The sequence below is a fragment of the Erpetoichthys calabaricus genome, chromosome 18 (assembly GCF_900747795.2).
Source record: "Erpetoichthys calabaricus chromosome 18, fErpCal1.3, whole genome shotgun sequence".
Taxonomy (NCBI): domain Eukaryota; kingdom Metazoa; phylum Chordata; class Cladistia; order Polypteriformes; family Polypteridae; genus Erpetoichthys; species Erpetoichthys calabaricus.
This window is the reverse complement of record NC_041411.2, coordinates 66,636,657-66,657,540: the sequence shown is the minus strand read 5'-3', so window position 1 is coordinate 66,657,540 and position 20,884 is coordinate 66,636,657. Positions and strand designations below refer to the sequence as shown.

The following is a 20,884-nucleotide window of genomic DNA, read 5'->3' as shown; positions in this document are numbered from 1 at the left end:
TACAGAAGCACCACTGGAGTTTACTTTGGCTTCCCAAAGCACTAGATATTAAAAACTAAATAAACAAATATAATGATTGCCACTGTTTATTGTGTTTATGGTGTAAAAACTGATATCACTATATTTGTCTTACTAAGCACTCAAGGCAGATGCAGTTTGCTAATTTTCGATGCGAAGCAGTAGCAGTTTGAAACCTTATGCAGTAATCCCACATGCTTTAAGCAATAATCAGATTCAAAAGAAATGAATAAATATTTATCTTTTTTGAGGCCTGGATTTTGTGACTGGAGAACTGAGGGTTCATAGTTTTGAATATTCTTTCATGATTTAACAAATAATTCCTTAAGAAATATAGATCTCATGTGCAGTTAAAACTATTCCATACAAGTGTCATTAATTGAGGCACAGTAACTGTGTTTACTAAAATAAGCCTTGATGTAAATATAACAAGATTTAGAAAAAAATAAGAAATGCAGATAACATGAATAACATTTGTTTTGTCAGCTGCATGGCATCACATTTTACAGGATTATTTTTCCAGCTGTTATTAAAAATTGTATGAATAATAAATTCATTTATATGCATACCCTGCATTTTAGATTCCAACAACAGATTTCTGCATAACAGTTTGCAACAACTGCAGACGTTATTTGGAACTGACAATTGCTCTTTTATAATGAACTTGAAATCAGTGTTTTAAAGAAAAGGACATTTATCTCCTTTTCAGTTTGCCTGCTCGATAAAGGTCGCTGTGACTGTAGTGGCCGCTCTTAAGCCCTGTCGCTATGCTTTTGTTGGCTGCTCGTTCGGGGGCTTTCGCACCTTACTTACAAAGCACCGCTTTCGCTGTTGCTAGTCCACTGAAGCCTTTGGCTCCCGGAGTTGCTATTCAAGCCAAAAAGGTGTTACAGGATGTAAAGAAACCGTTCCTCTGCCGTGAGTCCTTGAATGGGCAGTGCGCAAAGACTGGGCCTGTTGTCACAGTTAGCCTGAATGGTTTCTCCAAGGTCCGATATGCACACAGTGACATCACAGTCCCAGATCTCTCTGACTACAGAAGATCTAATGTCCAGGATGTGAGGAAGTTATCACGTGAGAGCAGTGACAACAGGAAAGCATTCTCTTACCTGGTCACTGGAGCATTTTCTGTAGTTACTGCCTATACCAGGGGTAGGCAACGTCGGTCCTGGTGAGCCGCAGTGGCTACAGGTTTTCATTCCAACCCAATTGCTTAATTAGAAACCAATCATTGCCAATCTCAGACCTTATTTAATTTTATGGCTTGTTAGTCTGTGCAATGTAAGGCTCTTATATCGTAGATTTTTTTCCTTTCCAAGGATATCATCCAAATGATTTGAAGCCTAAAACAGATCATTTTCAGTCTGTCACATTTTTCTATTAAGTGTTTTATTAAATCAAACCGTGCATGATGAACACACACAGGTGTAATTGGAAAAAAGCTAGCTGGAGAACTGCTGGCTGCTTTGTCTTTTACATCTTATTGCTAATAAGGAGCAATTAAAACACTGAATGCAGCAGTTTAAGATTGAAATAAGCAATTACGGTTGGAGAACCTTAACAAGTGAGACCACTAAAATGAAGCATCAAAATGTCACTTAAGCAATATGTGCTTCATCAGCAATAATTGAGTTCTCGTTAAGGAACTGGGTTGGAACAAAAACCTGTACATACTGCGGCTCACCAGGACCGACGTTGCCTACCCCTGGCCTATACTGCTAAGACAGTAGTCACTCATTTTATTTCCACTATGAGTGCTTCTGCTGATGTATTAGCTTTGTCCAAAATAGAGGTCAAGCTTTCTGATATTCCAGAAGGAAAAAATATGACCTTCTAATGGAGAGGAAAACCACTGTTTGTACGTCACAGGACTCAAAAAGAAATTGAGCAGGAAGCTGCTGTAAATCTGGCGGAGCTGAGAGACCCCCAGCATGACCTGGATAGGGTGAAAAAGCCTAAGTGGATGATTTTGATTGGTGTGTGTACTCACCTTGGTTGTGTACCAATTGCTAATGCTGGAGATTTCAGTGGTTATTACTGTCCCTGTCATGGCTCTCATTATGATTCGTCTGGTAGAATAAGGAAAAGCCCAGCACCTCTCAATCTGGAGGTGCCATTTTATGATTTTCTTGAAGATGACCTTGTAGTAGTTGGCTAGTTTGAATCCCCATCCTCAATCACAGCAGTTTATGTGTATAATTAAAATGTTTTATGTAAAGCTGAATTGATTTTTAAGATCTGATCAGAAAAAATGTTTTGGGGGTTATTTGTTTGTTTAATAAATCATTTTACCTCAAAAAAAATAAAAAAATAAAAAAAAAATAAAGAAAAGGACATTTCTGTGTGTTGCTGCCTGGGAAAAAACATGTAAACAGCAAACGTAAAAGCCAATAGATGAAGGGGAGTAGGCACCCTTTGTGTGAAACTGGGATGATAAGTGAAAAGGCAAATTTCCTGATTAATTCTGTTACAGGTTATGGTTAATGGCTGTCTTACAGGACACAGATATTTACCTGTATCACTAAAGAGTCACCTGCTTTGAAGATCAAACTGCTTTGATTGGTATCTCATCAACACACAGCAGTGTGTTCTGTGATAACAGAACTGCCTTCTTCCTTAGAAAATGTTTGTATTTACTTGGTTTGAAAATTAACATGTTCGGGAGACTTTGGTCTCTGATCAGCATACTGTGGTATACTGTATGTACTTCTTGATAGTTTGCAACAGTACTATTGTTTAACCAATGAATACGTGTGAACAGTAGTGGGCAAATGTTTTGGAAGTGGCACAAATGTTGCTTTTTGCAAACTTTGCTGATTCGTCATTTTCAGATTATTTTTTTTACATTTCTATGGTGTACTGTAGAACAATTATAAACATTTCATAAAATTCAAAGGCTTTCAAAACATTACATTTATATAAAGAGTGAATATTTACAGTGTTTACCCTTCTTCTTCATAACTTCAACAATTCCCTCTGACATGCTCAATATCAGCTTCTGGGACAAATCCTGACTGATGGTGATCCATTCTTGTCTATTTAGGCTTGCAGTTGATCACAATTTGTGGGCTTCTGCTTATCCACCCACATTTTGAGAATTTACCACATGTTCTCAGTGGGATTAAGATCTGGGAAGTTTCCTGGCCACGGATCCAGACTTTCGATATTATGATCTTCGAGCCACTTCGTTATCACTTTTGCCTTGTGACATGGTGCTCCAGCATGCTAGCAAATACACAGGTCATCACCAAATTACACCTGGAATGTTGGGAGAAGTTGTCCTTGGAGGACATTTTGATATCACTCTTTATTTATGGCAGTGTTTTTGGGCAGAATTGTGAGTGGGCCCTTGGATGACAAGCAACCCCACACATGTATTGTCTCAAGATGCTTCACTGTTGGCACAGTGACACAGGACTCATGGTAGCATTCACCTTTTCCTTCTGCAGACAATCGATTTTCCAGATGTCCCAAACAGCTGAAAGGATGATTCATCCAAAAAAATAACTGCACCAGTCTTCTGCCGCCCAATCCTTGTACTTCCTGCAGAATTTCAGTCTGTCCTTGATGTTTTTCTTGGAACGAAGTAGCTTCTTTGCTGCCCTTCTTGACACAAGGCATCTGTGCAAACGTCTTCACCTTACTGTGCGTGCAGAAGCACTCACAACCTCCAGCTGCCAATACTCAGCCAGCTCTGCACTAGTGGCTACACGCTTCTGTAGCTGACTCCTCAGGAGGAGATGGTCCTTGTGCTTTCTGGACACTTTTAGCTGATCATTTTGTGCCAGGGCCAAAATAAGTGAAAATAAGTTTTTGTGATAAAGTTAACTTTTTATGCTAATAAAGCTCTTTTGCAACAAATTAATATGAATCTGATCACTCTGCACAATAATATAAAAACAAAGTGAATTGCCACCACCAAAACTGAAGCTGCAAATTTTGTAAAACACAACATTTGGATCACTGCCAAAACTTCTGTCCACTACTGGTACACTATTGTTAAGCGTCATGTTGATCTTGGCAGAGACTGAAGCAGTTATATACATCTGGGAAAATCAGAATAAAATGAGGTATGTTGGGAGATTTCTAACTGCTGCCTGCTTCTTTTAAGCTTTTGGAAGCTACACCCTGTAACAACAGTGGCTTGTACCTGGTACAGGTTACCCGAGACCCAAAGCTGGTAACACTTGCCACAGGATTTCAGTTCTCATCATTTAACTAATCGGACACACAAGATATTTTTAACCCCGAGTTCACAAACTGATAGTTTTCATGGGAAGCAACTCCCTCTCACATGACTTTCATATAAAAGGAAGTATGGAGATAGTGGCAAGTGCTCAGAGTCCTGAAAGTCCCAGGCCAGACTATTAGCAGTCAGAAGCAGACACATAATGGTGTTCTTTGTCTTTTAAAAAATTAGCAACTATGGCCACACTCTATAATCACTGTAACACATGAATTTAGATACTTATATATGAATAAATACATAGGAAAGAATGAGACAGAGAGTGTCATAGATCACTATACTTTGTCTGATGAAACATGTTGTGTCACCTGAGATATGTACAAAGGGTGTCTGGATACTCATGGGGATCATCCATACCCAAAAGGGCTTGAGAAGACATGAGAGGTCCATCCCATCCAGTCAAACAAATGCATGAGGATATAAAAGAATCAGTTAAACAGGGTTGGAAATAATTACACCAGCATAAGTAAATTCTGTAGTCAAGAGCTGCTTTTTCCAACTTCGTCTGTTAGGTAAGATCAAGCCTTTTTATCTTGTAGGGATCTTGAGAAAGCTACTCATGCTTTTATTTTTTCTTGCCTCAATTACTGCAATTCGCTGTATACTGGGATTAACAAATCTTTGATACACAGGTTACAGCTGGTCCAAAATGCTGCTGCTCGCTTTCTGGTTGGGGCAAGAAAGTATGACTCTGTTTCTCCTATTTTAGCTTCTTTACACTGGCTGCCTGTCAGTTTTCGAATTGATTTTAAAATCTTGCTGCTAGTTTTTAAATCTTTACATGGGCTTGCTCCTGACTGTTTATCTGAAGTGTGTGTTTTACATCAGCCATCTACAATTGTTAGATCTTCTGCTCAGCTGTCTCTGGTTGTCCCTCGTACCAAGTGTAAAACCAAGGGGGACAGGGCGTTAGCAGCTGCTGCTCCTCGCCTGTGGAACTCTTTACCTCATCATATAAAGGAGTCGTCTACAATTAAACTGTTCAAAACAAGATTAAAAACTCCTTTCTATTCTATTCACTTGCACTCCGTGACCTTCAGTAAAACTGATGGTTTCCTCTTTGTGATTATATAACATTACTTCTGTTTATTATGAATCTTTTTTATGTTCATATATTTTCATATATTTTATTTCTATTTATGTTTTTATGTTGTTTTATTTTTCCTTCATTCTATTATTGTAAAGCACTTTGGCCACAGCATTACTATCCATCCATCCATCCATTTTCCAACCCGCTGAATCCGAACACAGGGTCACGGGGGTCTGCTGGAGCCAATCCCAGCCAACACAGGGCACAAGGCAGGAACCAATCCTGGGCAGGGTGCCAACCCACCGCAGGACACACACAAACACACCCACACACCAAGCACACACTAGGGCCAATTTAGAATCACCAATCCACCTAACCTGCATGTCTTTGGACTGTGGGAGGAAACCGGAGCGCCCGGAGGAAACCCACGCAGACACGGGGAGAACATGCAAACTCCACGCAGGGAGGGCCCGGGACGCGAACCCGGGTCCCCAGGTCTTCCAACTGCGAGGCAGCAGCGCTACCCACTGCGCCACCGTGCCGCCCACCAGCATTACTATGTTGTTTTAAATGTGCTATATAAATAAATTGACATGTATGCATTGAAATATTAACATACAGTATGCTACTGAGTCTTGGTTGAACAAGAGCTCCCTAGCAGTCATAATATCCTTACCTACAATTTAATTGTCTAATGATAGATGGAGACTTTTGAGAGGGCTCTCCTGAAAATGAAGGGTGAAATCACAGACTCTAATTGCACTCTGATTGGATCCTGCTCATTACATTTTCTCATTCATTTTGCTCAATCATGTAAAGCTCTCAATAGCAACTCCACCTCATCATCAGTCCAAACAAAACAATCTGTTGTTTTTCATAATTGCCACGCTGTTCCCTTTATGTAAATGCAAACTGCAAATGAATGACAAGTATGGAGGACACTTCCTCTTCCTGTTTTCACTGATGCGTAAATCCCCAGTGTAGACAAACAGCTATGTCATGTTTGATTTTAGTAATTTTAGTGTGGTATAGTTTCATAAATGATGGGAAAATGTTACTGTGGGTGAGATCACTTTCATTTAAAAACACCATTTTTAAATGAAAAGGTAGTAGTGTGAACATCACCTTATAATGCTCATCTACTATCTAGCAAGACTTTTCTCCTTTTTTGTATTTCCCCTTTATTAGATGTTTCTATCTGTCCTTAATTTTCTTAACGAACTCACTGTATGGTAGGATTGCAGAAATCCAAACTCCACTCTGGCGTCAAGAATTACAAGACAGTTACCAGGACTAGAGAGGGTGCATGTGTCAAGGCACACTTAATGCATGCATCCACTGTTCCATTTATAGGGGCAGTTTAGAGTTGCCTCTAAAACTAACATGTGTGGCTTTTGAATTTAGGAAGGAAGATGAGTATCTGTAGAAATCTCTCACGCATATGCAAGAAGGCCCATGCAATCATTTTGGCTCAAACCCCAGAGCTCTTGCACAGCACTTCCCTCTGCTCCCCTGGGCAACCTCTCAGTATTTAAAGTTGAGTTGAAATCTTGCAAAGACCACCTTAGCATAGCAAACATATTTATGAAACCATTTAGAAAAATTCCTTGATGAAAAACAAAAATACAAAAAAAAAATACAAAGTTACACAAATGTTGCTAAAGTGGAAATTCTGTGGTCAGTCTGCTCAGTTCCATAAACCACACATGTACTTCTATTTTTCTATGAAATGCTACAATGGCTCATTAAATGTATTCTGATTCAGCTTTGACTACCACAGATAACTTAATGCTAAATCCTTCATTTATAAAATGTATGGTTACTGACCTAATTCAGCAAATTTTATAACATGGGTTAGTTATACAGATCTCATAATCTACAGTAAATTCTTTCTAAACATTCACTTAATTTCTTCTATCAGTTTAGCTTCCAGCCTTGCCTTTTTTAAAGACAAGAAGCATCCATTTCTATGAAGTCATTGTATACAGGAGTTATGTTTTCTTCTCCCCATGCACCCCCACAAACTATCTTAATAGGGGCAAATGGACCACCACAATCCAAAACAAAACCTTCAGTGTGTCTTAGAACAGATTTTAAAAGTGCCAATAAATGGATTAAAGGGATATGATCAATTTCATTTCTATTTAGCTTATAAATCACAATACAATAAATTGAATATATTTCAGTCAAAAGTACACTTAGCGCCACACTATGAGCAATTTATTTTGAAAATTAAAGTACATTAAGTCAAACTGAGCACCACTCCTCTACCCAGTCTAGAGAGCTAAGCAAACAGAGTGCCCGATATGAGGTAGTTCCTCATTTATAGAGACGTTGGCTTGATGGGTTAAGCAGAGGTCATGCATGTTTATTTTAGAAGACCATTAATAAATTCCTGCCATATTCTTAAAAATCTTTGGACAATTTCTGGTTGTGAAAACCTGTTTTTTTCTAATTTCAGGAAATATAAAAAATCAGTTTCCCAAGTGAGTAATGCAGATTAGATTAGCATTAATACAGTTTAATATGATAAATCACATGCAGTTGTACTGGATGAATTTTCATAGAATTGTATAGAATATAATTTTCATTGCATAATATTGTTTCGTCTGGCGTTCTTCCAAATAATTCACTTCAGTTCAGTTTATTTTTGTATATCACCCTTCACTGAGTGCAGACTCATCGCTGTAACAAATTCACAGGTAAAATTCAATTACAAACTTTACAAATTACTGATTACATAATGCATGTGCATACAGCCACTGATTTGTTGAAACACACAGTAAGACAAAGCAGTTCCAAATTAAATAACATAAATGGAACCTAACAATACCTATCCATAAACATAGCCATTGAACTATGGCCAGTTCATAACAGATGAGAGGAAAATAAAAGCTATGGTTACCAGCATCCCTGGAGAAAATAAACCTCTGAGGGGTCTATTGACAGTTATTACAGACAAAGTCAAAGACACAGTCTTTTACAGAAAATCTATGCTGGACCGGGCTGGTTAGGCAAATAATGACACTAAATGATTAGGAGTAATTGTAAATCCAAAACTATCCAAAACAAACAAAACAAAATTATAAAGTACCTGGGGATTGTCTTTTCTATATAAATTATGGATTGTTTGTATATAAAAATAAAATTGAATGGAATTTTCCTTGCATCTCTTTACTACAGAAAACTTTATCTTTACTTTTCAAACATAATGCCATAGATAGATAGATAGATAGATAGATAGATAGATAGATAGATAGATAGATAGATAGATAGATAGATAGATAGATAGATAGATAGATAGATAGATAGATAGTGCCGGCCCGTACAGACAGGCGGACACCGATGGTTCACCCACAACACGTTTATTGTTCATATTTACAGTGCACCTCAAACCCCCCAAAAGTCCCCAAAGTCCAGGCCAACTCGAATGCCTCTCTTCTTCAGGCTGCCTCCTTGCCTCTCCTCCCGAGCTCCATCCTTCTCCACTCCCGACTCAAGCCAACGAACGGAGGGAGGCGGCCCCTTTTATAATCACCCGGTTGTGCTCCAGGTGCTTCCCAGCAATCTTCCACCGGCACTCCCCAGTGTGGCGGAAGTGCTGAGGTCCAGGGCTCCAAAGGCATTGGGGCACCCCCTGGTGGTGACCACGGGCCCCTACAAGGTTGAGCTTCAAAGCTCTGTACCCGTGGTACCCATAGGTACCAGGGTGGTCAACCCCCACGTGGTCTGGGGAAGGCGCAAGCCCTTTTCTGGTACTCCGGGGCGTCCCGGCTGGGTCGCCCCTCCCCAGCCACCTGCGACAATAGATTATTAATCCCCAAGGGGAAATTCACATTAAGTTTTCCGACATAGAGCAAATACTCCACTCTCTTTAATTTCAGTGGGTAGTTACTTTGACAACTGTAAATGGCTAAGGCATTGAAAGGCTATGATACTTTTCCCCTATCTAATCATTTTTGTGTTCATATGCCTTCTATGCTGTAGACCGTCTGTAAATTCTTGGGAATGCCATCTGCAGTGCTGCTTTCAACATGTTATAGAGTGACAACACAACAATAGTTTATGATTGCTACAATTGCTGAATTGTTTGTTAATTAATACACTGATATACATCTGCACTCCAAATATCACTGAAAATCTGTTTGTATAACTGTAAGCAATTTCTTTACATTAATGATAAAATGCGAGATGAAAATTGTATTCATCTTTCAGGTGACATTCTGTGTGAAAGGACATCATAACGTCTAATCTTATACTTCTGCTAACTTCATCTGATTCTTTTGCTATATAAAGAAACTTCCTGTTGTTGCCAAATTATCACCATGCGTCTTTGCAAAAACAAGACCAGTGCTAGAGATAAATGTGCTGATAAATTTCTAAAGAACTTTTAATAATTAACATATGATTTATCTCAGTCACGTCAGGAGGAATAGTTTTTTTTTTTTTTGGTGGATTTCAGTTATTTTCTCTTCATAGGAGGCAGTCCCATAGCATCCTCCTAGCAATCTATAAACTCTTGAAATGACCATTTTCTTCTTCAGCATTTTACCAGCCATATCTGATTTTTGAAGGTAGTCTCTAAAACATTTGTACATGCTACAGGATTCCTGCCAAGAAATCTGCCATCACAGAAATTACTGGCAAACGTCTTCTAATTATCCATACATTTCCACCACAAAATACAGTATGTAAGATTTATACCTAATTCTGACAGCACTGGAAAAAAAGGCAAACTTCAGCCTGAGACAAGGATGCATGAACACATACACACTGACTTCTACTTTATGATTTTAAAGAGGCTAGTCCACATAACATGTATGTCTTTGGGTTTTTACTTGAAACTAGAATACCTTGATAAAATTCATACAGGCATGAGTAGAAACTTCAATCCTGCAAAGGCTGGGCTATTTCAACACACCTTGTTAGCTACTTCTGTCGTGCCAAAATTCTCTCCACCAGGATGTAAAAAAATTAAAAAACTACAAGAAACCCTAAAAGGTAACTCACTGTAAAGACACATTTTTCATGAGTATGGGCAATCAAATATTTCTTAAAGTCCTCTTCCAAAACCATTAAATAATATGTATTTTGTCTACTTGTAGATATTGAATATTACTTTAGTCATTTTGTTTATAGTCGGTTTATACACTTATTAAACAAGTTATTTAGAACACCAAACCTGTTTATCCATGCAATTATCTAATCATCTAATGACGTTGCAGCAGCATAATGCATACAATCATGCAGATACAGATCAGGAGCTTCAGCTAATGTTTTAATTAAACAGTGGAATGTGGAAAAAATGTGATCTTAAGGATTCTGGCTGTGGCATGATTGTTGGTGCTGGACAGAATGGATGGAAAATATTTGTTGTTAAGAGAATGACCTGACTGGTTTGAGGTGACAGAAAGGCTACAGTAACTCAGATAAACACTCTGTACAGCTGTGGTGAGTGCATAGCACTTCCAACCCTAAGGTGGAAGACCACGTTGGGTTCCATTCCTGTCAACCAATAACAGAAAGTTAAAGCAGCAGTGGACATAGTCTCATAACACATGGTCAGTTGAAGACTGATCTGATGAATCCTGATTTCTGTTGAGGTGCACAGATGAGAAGGGCAAGAATTTGGTGCCAGCAGCATGAATTAATTCACCCAAACTGCCTTGTGGTAACAATCCAGGCTGGTGGTAGTGGTGTTATTGTGTGAGGAATTTTTCTTGACATCCTTTGGACCTTTTAAAACCAATCAATCATCAATTGAATGCAACAGCCTATTTACGCATTGTAGCTCACCATGTGCATCCCCTCATTGCCACAATTTACCCATTTTCTAAGGCCTACTTCCAGCATGATAATGTACCCTGTCTCAAAGCAAAACTCATCTCAGAATGGTTTCATGAACATGACAATGAGTTCAGTTTTCTTCACGTGCCTTCCCAGTTACCAGATCTGAATCCAACAGAACACCTTTGCGATGTGCAGCTGGCAAATCTTCAAAAACTATGTGAAGCAATCATGACAACCAGGATCTTAAAGGAATGCTTCCAACAACTTGTGGAATTTATGCCATGAAGAACTGAGGCTGTTTTCAGAGCAGATTGAGGCCCTACACAGTATTAGTATAGTGTTGATAATAATTTGCTCAGTAAGTGTAGATAATTCTCTTGATTTACTGTCTTTAAAAGCTGATGCTAGAACAGCAGATCATTTAGAATTTTCACTTGTTCTATAACTATCCTATTTCAGAATGTGGTTCTTCTTTAAACATCATCTACAGGTAATTATGTCAAAACCTGTTTGTGCTATCCTTTCACATTTAGTTAATTTTCACACTGGTCTTATTAGCTTTAAGAAATGTGACAAATGTTACTTTGGGAATCTCCTGCAAACACAATTTCAAAAAGGTTAAGACACCATGGAAGATGCCAATAAAAAAGGAGCGATCTGTAAATTCTTTTCAACCTGTATCATATCTCCGTACAAGACAGTGTCTGGATGATATCTTACGTTTCTCTAAAATTTGTATTTATCTTGCGCTAAACTTTGCACGTATCTTTCTGCATTACTGGTTCTTTCACAGATGTGCAAGTTACCCGTGCATGGCTTCTGAGAAATCCCCATGTCATAACAGATGATGACATTTGGACTTGAAGCTGATAACAGTTGGATGGTCTTTTTCCTCTTTGGCATTTAGAAAAAAAATATTTGAAATGTTTATTTGTCAGACCATAAAACACAATTCCACTGTGCTACTTGATGAGACTGATCCTGAGAGGTTTCTGGACAGTGTTGATTTTATATAGTAAAGCCTTAAGCTGCATCTGTGAATGCAGCTGTGAATTGTGTTGACAGATAAGCAATTTACTGAAGTATTCCCAATCTCACGTCATGATATTCATTATAGATGTATGACAATTAAGGCAGTGATGTTTCAGGAGTCAGAGATCATGCACTTTTAGAAGTGGTTTTCGGCCTTGCCCTTTACACACTGAGATTTGACTGGATTTCTAAAGTAGATTAGGCCAAATGACCAGCTCAGCAGTGTAGAAATCGCTCTCAGAGCTCCAGAAAGTGCTTCAAGGCAGTTATTGTCTTCAATACTGTATGTGTACTGATGCCTTTGTCCATGCTATTTAAATTTGTTTTATTATATTAACTAATAGTTCAGTTATATATCCAAATAAAAGTTCTGTTCTATTAAATGTGATATTGAGAAATGTACATAACAAAATACTATCATTTTCAGCTTAGTTCAGAGAAAATTCAGAGTTTTTTAAAGTAAAAGAGTACTGATATTTTCAGTCATGTCTGTATGTCTAGAATATGATTTCCTGTTGATTTTGCAATCCTTCTTGTGTTATAGCATTTACAGATCATTTCTGTAGTTACAAGCATGTGTCAATTTTTTTTTACAACAGTGACATATTTTAAAGCCTTTTCTAATTAATGTTGAAGCACTCTATAATTTTTCCCAGCATTCAAACATTTTATCTTGCAGTTGTTTTTTTTTTTTTTTGACTAATCTGGCTTCTCAGCAGTATTTAAACTAGGGCCTCAACTATCCACTGAGGTCCTTGATTTGGTTGTAAATCATGTCTCACAGTTGAAAGAAACAATATTTCTACCAATACTTCCATTTTTTGCATTTAGTTTCTGGAACACATCCATATTTTGGAGATTTTTTCATCAATGAGTCTGCTATGTTGTCTTTTTTGTTACATTTTACTTTGTCACCATTTGTACACAGACTTGTGTAGAAAGCAAGCCTTGGTGAAAATAACTACGATTAAATATAATGAGGTGCATTTGGTGGCACTTTATTAGGCCCATCTGCATTAATAACTAAAAAAAATTAATTATTGATGATTTCAGATGGGGTCATCAAATTGTCTCATATTTGTGGTAAAAATGATGTAGTTGCACATTTACCACTATGAACTCACTCCCTGGAAACAATCTTAGATAATACTGACAAACCCGCAGTCAATTGTCATCTTAAACTTAATTTGTGCTTCTATGTTTCTGGAATAAATTAAAGATTTTGGTGGAGTTGTACAGGAATACTTTTTAGAGTTTTTCCTTCTAAATCTTGTTTCTTAAATGAGTTGTTGGTTCAAATGTATAATTCCTTCTGTTTATCCAGTTTCTTCTGTAGTGCCCTGAGGTAATGATGCAGAAGTCTGTTTCAGTGTGTTATATATGGCCGGCCGTTCATCCCGGCCAATACCCCCAGGCCGCCAGGTGGAGATCTCCCTGCAGCATGGAGGTGTCCTGAATACCAGCAGGGAATCATGGACAGTGGAGTTTCCTTTACAGCCCTGCTGGATACCTTGGGGGCCAACACAGGATGCTGCAGGGAGGCCCAGAGACTCTTACGTGCCCTAAAACCTGGAAGTACGCCTTAGTCATAGCGACAGGAGGAATGACGTACTTCCGGGATGAAGAAGAGGACTTTTAATCTGACCCACAAGTGATAGGAGGTCACGTGGACTGAAGGATTGGAAACACTTCGGGGTCAGGAACTATAAAAGGAGTGTGGGAGATCCCAGACGTTGAGCTGAGCTGGGTGGAAGGGTGGCAATGCGTCTGGAAGAGTGGAGGATTGTTTATTATTGTTTAGAGTATTGATTTATTGAAGTATTGTGGAGTGTAGGTGCTTTGTGCACATTGAATTATTATAATAAACCATTATTTGGACTTTTACCTGGTGTCTGGCATTTGATCGGAGGGTTCAAGGGAGCGATAGCGCCCCCTATCTGTCACAAGTGTTACAGCCATAATACAACTATACCAGCATCAGACCACAATTAATATCATTAAAACATTACACACAACAAAAAGGACAATTTAACATGCAATATGCAATACATACATACTGTAAGTAATGCCACAGTTTAGAATAACACAGTTACAGTACGATTCCTACTTTAATCACTTCATAAAAAATAGTATAAAGTTAATGTGTTTAGGGTAATGGGACTATGGGAGGGAATCGATCTTTTTAATTATTCAGGATGACTGATTAAGTGAAGAGAATATTGTGATTACAAGTGGACATTACTTACAGTGATCTATAATTTTTTCCTCATAAAAACAATTGGAACTCATGGTTATCGGAGTGGGAAATGTCCTGAACAGATTACAATATCCTACATAGCTGTATAATTATTATTTGTTTGACTGAACAGCTGCTTCTGTGTTTTAAGTGCAAAAGCTGTTTTCCACAACATTAATGTATTGTGCCTTGCTGAGGTATTCACTCAAGCTGTGACTGTCAAGCATAATAAAAAAATAATAATAATGTACATTTTATTTTTATAATGCCTTCCCCATGCCTGAAGCATTTCACAGAAATTCAGAAAGAACAGCAGGGCATACAAAATGCCCTGTTGCTACATAAGAGTTGCATCCCCCATGTCTTTTGGGTTCTAAATTACCTTTGATATAGGAAAGTGACAAATAGATAATTTTTGAAATTTGATCTTTCAAATTAAAACACCTGGAAACAAATATCAACTCAAGAATACTATTTGAAACCACTAATTTCATTCTCAGATTTTGTCCTTTTGCTTAGTCTTTACTTAAATTCTTCTTACCTGTTATTGGTGAGTAAAGATAATACAATCACTATTCTGTCTCTTTGGGGTTTCTTTCATTCTAAATAATTGTGTGCTTAAGAAACCAATAGTTTGAAGGCAGAGACTTCAGATTCAAGTGCACCTCTATCCTGTTTATTAGAAAACCATAAAGATTAAATCATTTTGCTTACATGGAATGTAAAATAGAAAATGTAAATATTACCTATAAAGAAAAATAAAAGATAAAATGATACTGTTCAAGCATTCTTTTTTAGAATCTGTTTCAGAAGTAGCCTCCACACTGGGTGCCTCGATTGGGGCATTACGTGGATTTTCTTATGGCTGTGACTAATAATTCATACATTATTTAGATAAACTACATTATCAAAAGAAGCTAGGAATAGAACAAGAAAACAGACTTCTAAAAGGGGATGTTTAAATCTTTTCCAAATATAACATTATAAATTATGTTTAGCAAAATGCTTTGGGAGAATGCTTATGATGATACGGGCTAAAAAAAGAATTACACTGTAGGTTTACTAATTTATTTAAATGAAAGGATGTAATAATAAAAGATGTACATAAAAAAGATACTTGTCATGCCTACAGCTCTCCTTAAATCATCTTTCCTAAACTGTGAAAATTTAAAAAAACGCAGTCATTTTAATTTTATTTAGAGGTGAACATTATATTAATTAGCCAACATAAACCAGCTCTTTCTGAGTGTGAGGGTGGGTTTGTGTGCGAATGATAGACAGGCACCCTAACCAGGGCTGGGTCCTGTCATGCTTTTGATGCTGCTACAACAGGCTTTATTGCCCGCTTTCATCATTTGAAATGTTATGTTTTGTTATGGGAGGGGCCAAGGAGGTCGGGTGCAGTGTGAGTTGGGTGGTGGCCGAAGGCGGGGACCTTGGCTACAGAAGCTGGCTCTTGGGACGTGGAATGTCACCTCTCTGAAGGGGAAGGAGCCTGAGCTAGTGCGCGAGGTTGAGAGGTTCCGGCTAGATATAGTCAGGCTCACCTCGACGCACAGCTTGGACTCTGGAACCAATCTCCTTAAGAGGGGCTGGACTCTCTACCACTCTGGAGTTGCCCCCGGTGAGAGGCGCCGAGCGGGTGTGGGCATACTTATTGCCCCTCGACTTGGAGCCTGTACATTGGGGTTTACCCCGGTGGACGAGAGGGTAGCCTCCCTTCGCCTTCGGGTGGGGGGACGGGTCCTAACTGTTGTTTGTGCGTATGCACCGAACAGCAGTTCAGAGTACCCACCCTTTTTGGAGTCCCTGGAGGGGGTACTGGAGGGCATACCTTCTGGGGACTCCCTCGTACTGCTGGGAGACTTCAATGCTCACGTAGGCACTGACAGTGAGACCTGGAAGGGCGTGATTGGGAGGAATGGCTCCCCCGATCTGAACCCGAGTGGTGTTTTGTTATTGGACTTCTGTGCTCATCACGGATTGTCCATAACAAACACCATGTTCAAGCATAGGGGTGTTCATATGTGCACTTGGCACCAGGACACCCTAGGCCTCAATTCGATGATCGAATTTGTGGTTGTGTCGTCGGACTTGCGGCCACATGTCTTGGACACTCGGGTGAAGAGAGGGGCGGAGCTGTCAACTGATTAACACCTGGTGGTGAGTTGGCTCTGATGGTGGGGGAGGATGCCGGTCAGGCCTGGTAGGCCCAAACGTGTTTTGAGGGTCTGCTGGGAACGTCTGGCAGAGCCCCCTGTCAGAAGTAGCTTCAACTCCCACCTCCGGCAGAACTTCGACCATGTCCCAAGGGAGGTGGGGGACATTGAGGCCAAATGGGCCATGTTCCGTGCCTCTATTGTTGAGGCGGCTGACCGGAGCTGTGACCGTAAGGTAGTCGGTGCCAGTCGTGGCGGCAATCCCCGAACCCGTTGGTGGACACCAGCGGTGAGGGATGCTGTCAAGCTGAAGAAGGAGTCCTACCGGTCCCTTTTGTCCTGTGGCACTCTGGAGGCAGCTGATAGGTACCGGGAGGCCAAGCCTAATGCGGCTTCGGTGGTTGCTGAGGCAAAAACTCGTGCATGGGAGGAGTTTGGGGAGGCCATGGAGAATGACTTTCGGATGGCTTCGAGGAGATTCTGGTCCACCGTCTGGCGTCTCAGGAGGGGGAAGCAGTGCAGTGTCAACACTGTGTATGGTGGGGATGGTGCGCTGCTGACCTCGACTCGGGACGTTGTGGGTCGGTGGGGGGAGTACTTCGAAGACCTCCTCAATCCCATTAACATGCCTTCCAATGAGGAAGCAGAGCCTGGGGACTCAGAGGTGGGCTCCCCCATCTCTGGGACTGAGGTCACTGAGGTGGTTAAAAAACTCCTTGGTGGCAGGGCCCCGGGGGTGGATGAGATACGCCCGGAGTTCCTCAAGGCTCTGGATGTTGTAGGACTGTCTTGGTTGACACGTCTCTGCAACATCGCATGGACATCAGAGACAGTGCCTCTGGATTGGCAGACCGGGGTGGTGGTCCCCCTCTTTAAGAAGGGGGACCGGAGGGTGTGTTCCAACTACAGAGGAATCACACTCCTCAGCATCCCTGGAAAAGTCTATTCGGGGGTTCTGGAGAGGAGGGTCCGTCGGATAGTTGAACCTCGGATTCAGGAGGAACAGTGTGGTTTTCGTCCTGGTTGCGGAACAGTGGACCACCTCTACACCCTTAGCAGGGTCCTGGAGGGTGCATGGGAGTTCGCCCAACCAGTCTACATGTGTTTTGTGGACTTGGAAAAGGCGTTCGACCGTGTCCCTCAGGGAATCCTGTGGGGGGTGCTCCGAGAGTATGGGGTACCAGAGCCCCTGATAAGAGCTGTTCGGTCCCTGTATGATCGGTGTCAGAGCAGTAAGTCGAACCCGTTTCCAGTGAGAGTTGGACTCCGCCAGGGCTGCCCTTTGTCACCGATTCTGCTCATAACTTTTATGGACAGAATTTCTAGGCACAGCCAGGGTGTTGAGGGGGTCCGGCTTGGTGGACTCAGGATTGAGTCACTGCTTTTTGCAGATGATGTTGTCCTGTTTGCTTTATCAGGCCGTGATCTTCAGCTCTCTCTGGATCAGATTGCTGCTGAGTGTGAAGCAGCTGGGATGGGAATCAGCACCTCCAAATCCGAGACCATGGTCCTCAGCCGGAAAAGGGTGGAGTGCCCTCTCAGGGTTGGGAGCAAGATCCTGCCCCAAGTGGCGGAGTTCAAGTATCCCGGGGTCTTGTTCACGAGTGAGGGGAGAATGGAGCGTGAGATCAACTGGCGGATCGGAGCGGCGTCCGCAGTGATTGCGGGCTCTGTATCGGTCTGTCGTGGTGAAAAAGGAGCTGAGCCATAAGGCAAAGCTCTCAATTTACCAGTCGATCTATGTTCCTACCCTCACCTATGGTCATGAGCTATGGGTAGTGACCGAAAGAACGAGATCGCGAATACAAGCGGCTGAAATGAGTTTTCTCCGCAGGGTGTCTGGGCTCTTCCTTAAAGATAGGGTGAGAAGCTCAGTCATCCGGGAGGGGCTCAGAGTAGAGCCGCTGCTCCTCCGCATCGAGAAGAGTCAGATGAGGTGGCTCGGGCATCTGATCAGGACGCCTCCCTGGTGAAGTGTTCTGGGCACGTCTAACCGGGAGGAGGCCCCGGGGAAGACCCAGGACACGCTGGAGGGACTATGTCTCCCAGCTGGCCTGGGAACGCCTTGGGATTCTCCCGGAAGAGCTAGAAGAAGTGGCCGGGGAGAGGGAAGTCTGGGCATCTCTGCTTAAGCTGCTGCTCCCGCGACCCGACCTCGGATAAGCGGAAGAGGATGGATGGATGTTTTGTTACAGTGTGTTATATTGTATACATTTTGGTTTCTCCCACACTTAAAAAAATAGTGTTACTGTATGTTAATTAAGGACTTTGACATACCTTAGTTGGTATATCACAATTTTCTTTTCAAAGATTTTACAAAATATATAAAAGTATTACAGCATTCTCCTGCTTGACTCAAAACAAAAAATCTGTCACCACATCACTCCTACTTTTGCTCATCTTCACTTGCTTCATGTTTGTTTACTACAATTCTTCATGGTACTTCTCTACTGTACTTGTTTTCCATCATATTATTCTAAAACAGCTATTTGTCTGAGGGCTCTTGATATCAGTGGTCAGTGCTGCATTTTTGTTTTAACTTGGATTTATAAGTTTAATTTGTATTGTAGTGGTGAGTTTGTATATTTGATAGTGTATTATAATGTTGTTTGTTCTAAAAAGCAGCTGAGAAAAGTGCATGCTGTTCATAGTCCTAAATAAATATTTGATTTACTTTGCTTTGGCACTGTGCAAATGTGGATGTGTACATGATACTGTATATGACTTTACTTTGTAATAAACTGGCTTGTACTTTCCATATAGGCCTTGAAAAATGCATGATTTCAAAGACCTTTATAATATTCTCCATTTATAATTGTTGTGATGTGAAATTATGCAAACAAGTTGATAAATATTTTGTATATCTTTATTTGTAACTTAGACAAAGCAATGTAATATTAGCGTTACAATTATTGATAATAACAGCAATGGTTTGATGGTTTAAGAACCCCTCCCCCCCCCTTTAGGTTAATTTTATGACAGGGTTGGGGGGAAGTGCCTCAAACAAGTTTGATAATTGTTTCTCTGCTAAAGTCTCTCTCAATTAATGATGAGTTAACACGGCATTATTTCTAGACACCTTTGCTTTTATTCAGATTGCTGGTATCTGCATAATTTTAGGGAAAATCAGAAACATAAAAAATTAATATAGCTTCATATGTGACTACTCATACAGTGTACAGTATGTTTATATCTTATAAACAATACCTGGAATTACATGAAGGATCATCGATATGCTGTAAGAAAGGTGCTATATTGCGCCCGACCTGACACAGATTGACACGGGAGGCATGTGTAAAATAAAACAGATATTTATTTTCTTCACCTGTGGGACACGTCTTCCCCATGAACCCCACATGCATAACACAGTCCCAAGTATAAGCACTAAACACCAAATAAATCACACTCTGCTCTTCTGGCACCACCACTCCTCCCAGGCAAACTTATCCTCCTCCACTCGACTCTGGCTGCTGAGTAGTGGTCACTGGCTCCCTTTATTGGGTACCCAGAAGTATTCCAAGTGCTTGATTGCCGACATCCGGCTGCACGTCCAGGTGTGGCGAAACCAATGCCCAAAAGGGGCCAGCAACTCCTGCTGCAATACCCCCTGGCAGCGCCTGCGGAACCCAACAGGGCTGCACAGAACTCCAACCCCCATGAAGCCCTAGGGGAGTCTGAGGCACCGCTGCAATCCAGGGAGGCTGCCATCTAGGGTCCAGGGGGAGATACTGGGTTTCTTGGGCAAGATACCTTGCCCCCCTGGTATACAGTATATGGTGCAGGGGCGTCCCGGCCAGGCATGGGCCCCGATTGTAAATCCTGGCAATATTTAAGCACATCAGACAAGGAACAAAAATACTCCAAGGCTGGATTACTGCCTAACTGCTGAACTGCACACAGTTTATAGCATTGACATTTCTAGAGTTGCATATTTAATACTATGTGGTATCAAAACACAAAGGGAGAAGAGAAAAAAGATTTGGGGATCAACCCCATATAGTGTACAGCACAATACAGAAAATAATGGCTCTAGAGCACTCTCTGGTTCTGTGTCCAAACAGGGACAAACTAAGGAGGGAAGGTGCTGGGTTCTTATAGAGGCAGGGAATGAAGAGGTGGGTCTAGGATCAAAGAGCTGGAAGTGACTTCGATGGAAGGTGTGGCTAGGAAATGAGTAAAGGAATGGGAGGAAGTTTTTTAGGCTGGTTTCTCTTTGGGTGATCTGCAAAAGAGGGAGAAGAAAGGTTTCTGCACTTTGTCAAAGCTTGCTCTCGTATTCTGCCCCCAGTTAAGCCCTTAGCCTGCCTCCCAAGCACACGTGTGTGACAGTAGGTTTAATGTTACTATAATAATCATAATCATTCTATATTAGT

General features: G+C 40.8%; 1 pseudogene; it reads left to right on the top strand.

Moving 5' to 3' along the window:
* The first annotated feature begins 723 nt into the window (after positions 1–723).
* Positions 724–2,298, top strand: LOC114668568 (cytochrome b-c1 complex subunit Rieske, mitochondrial-like; annotated as a pseudogene).
* The last annotated feature ends 18,586 nt before the right edge of the window (positions 2,299–20,884 follow it).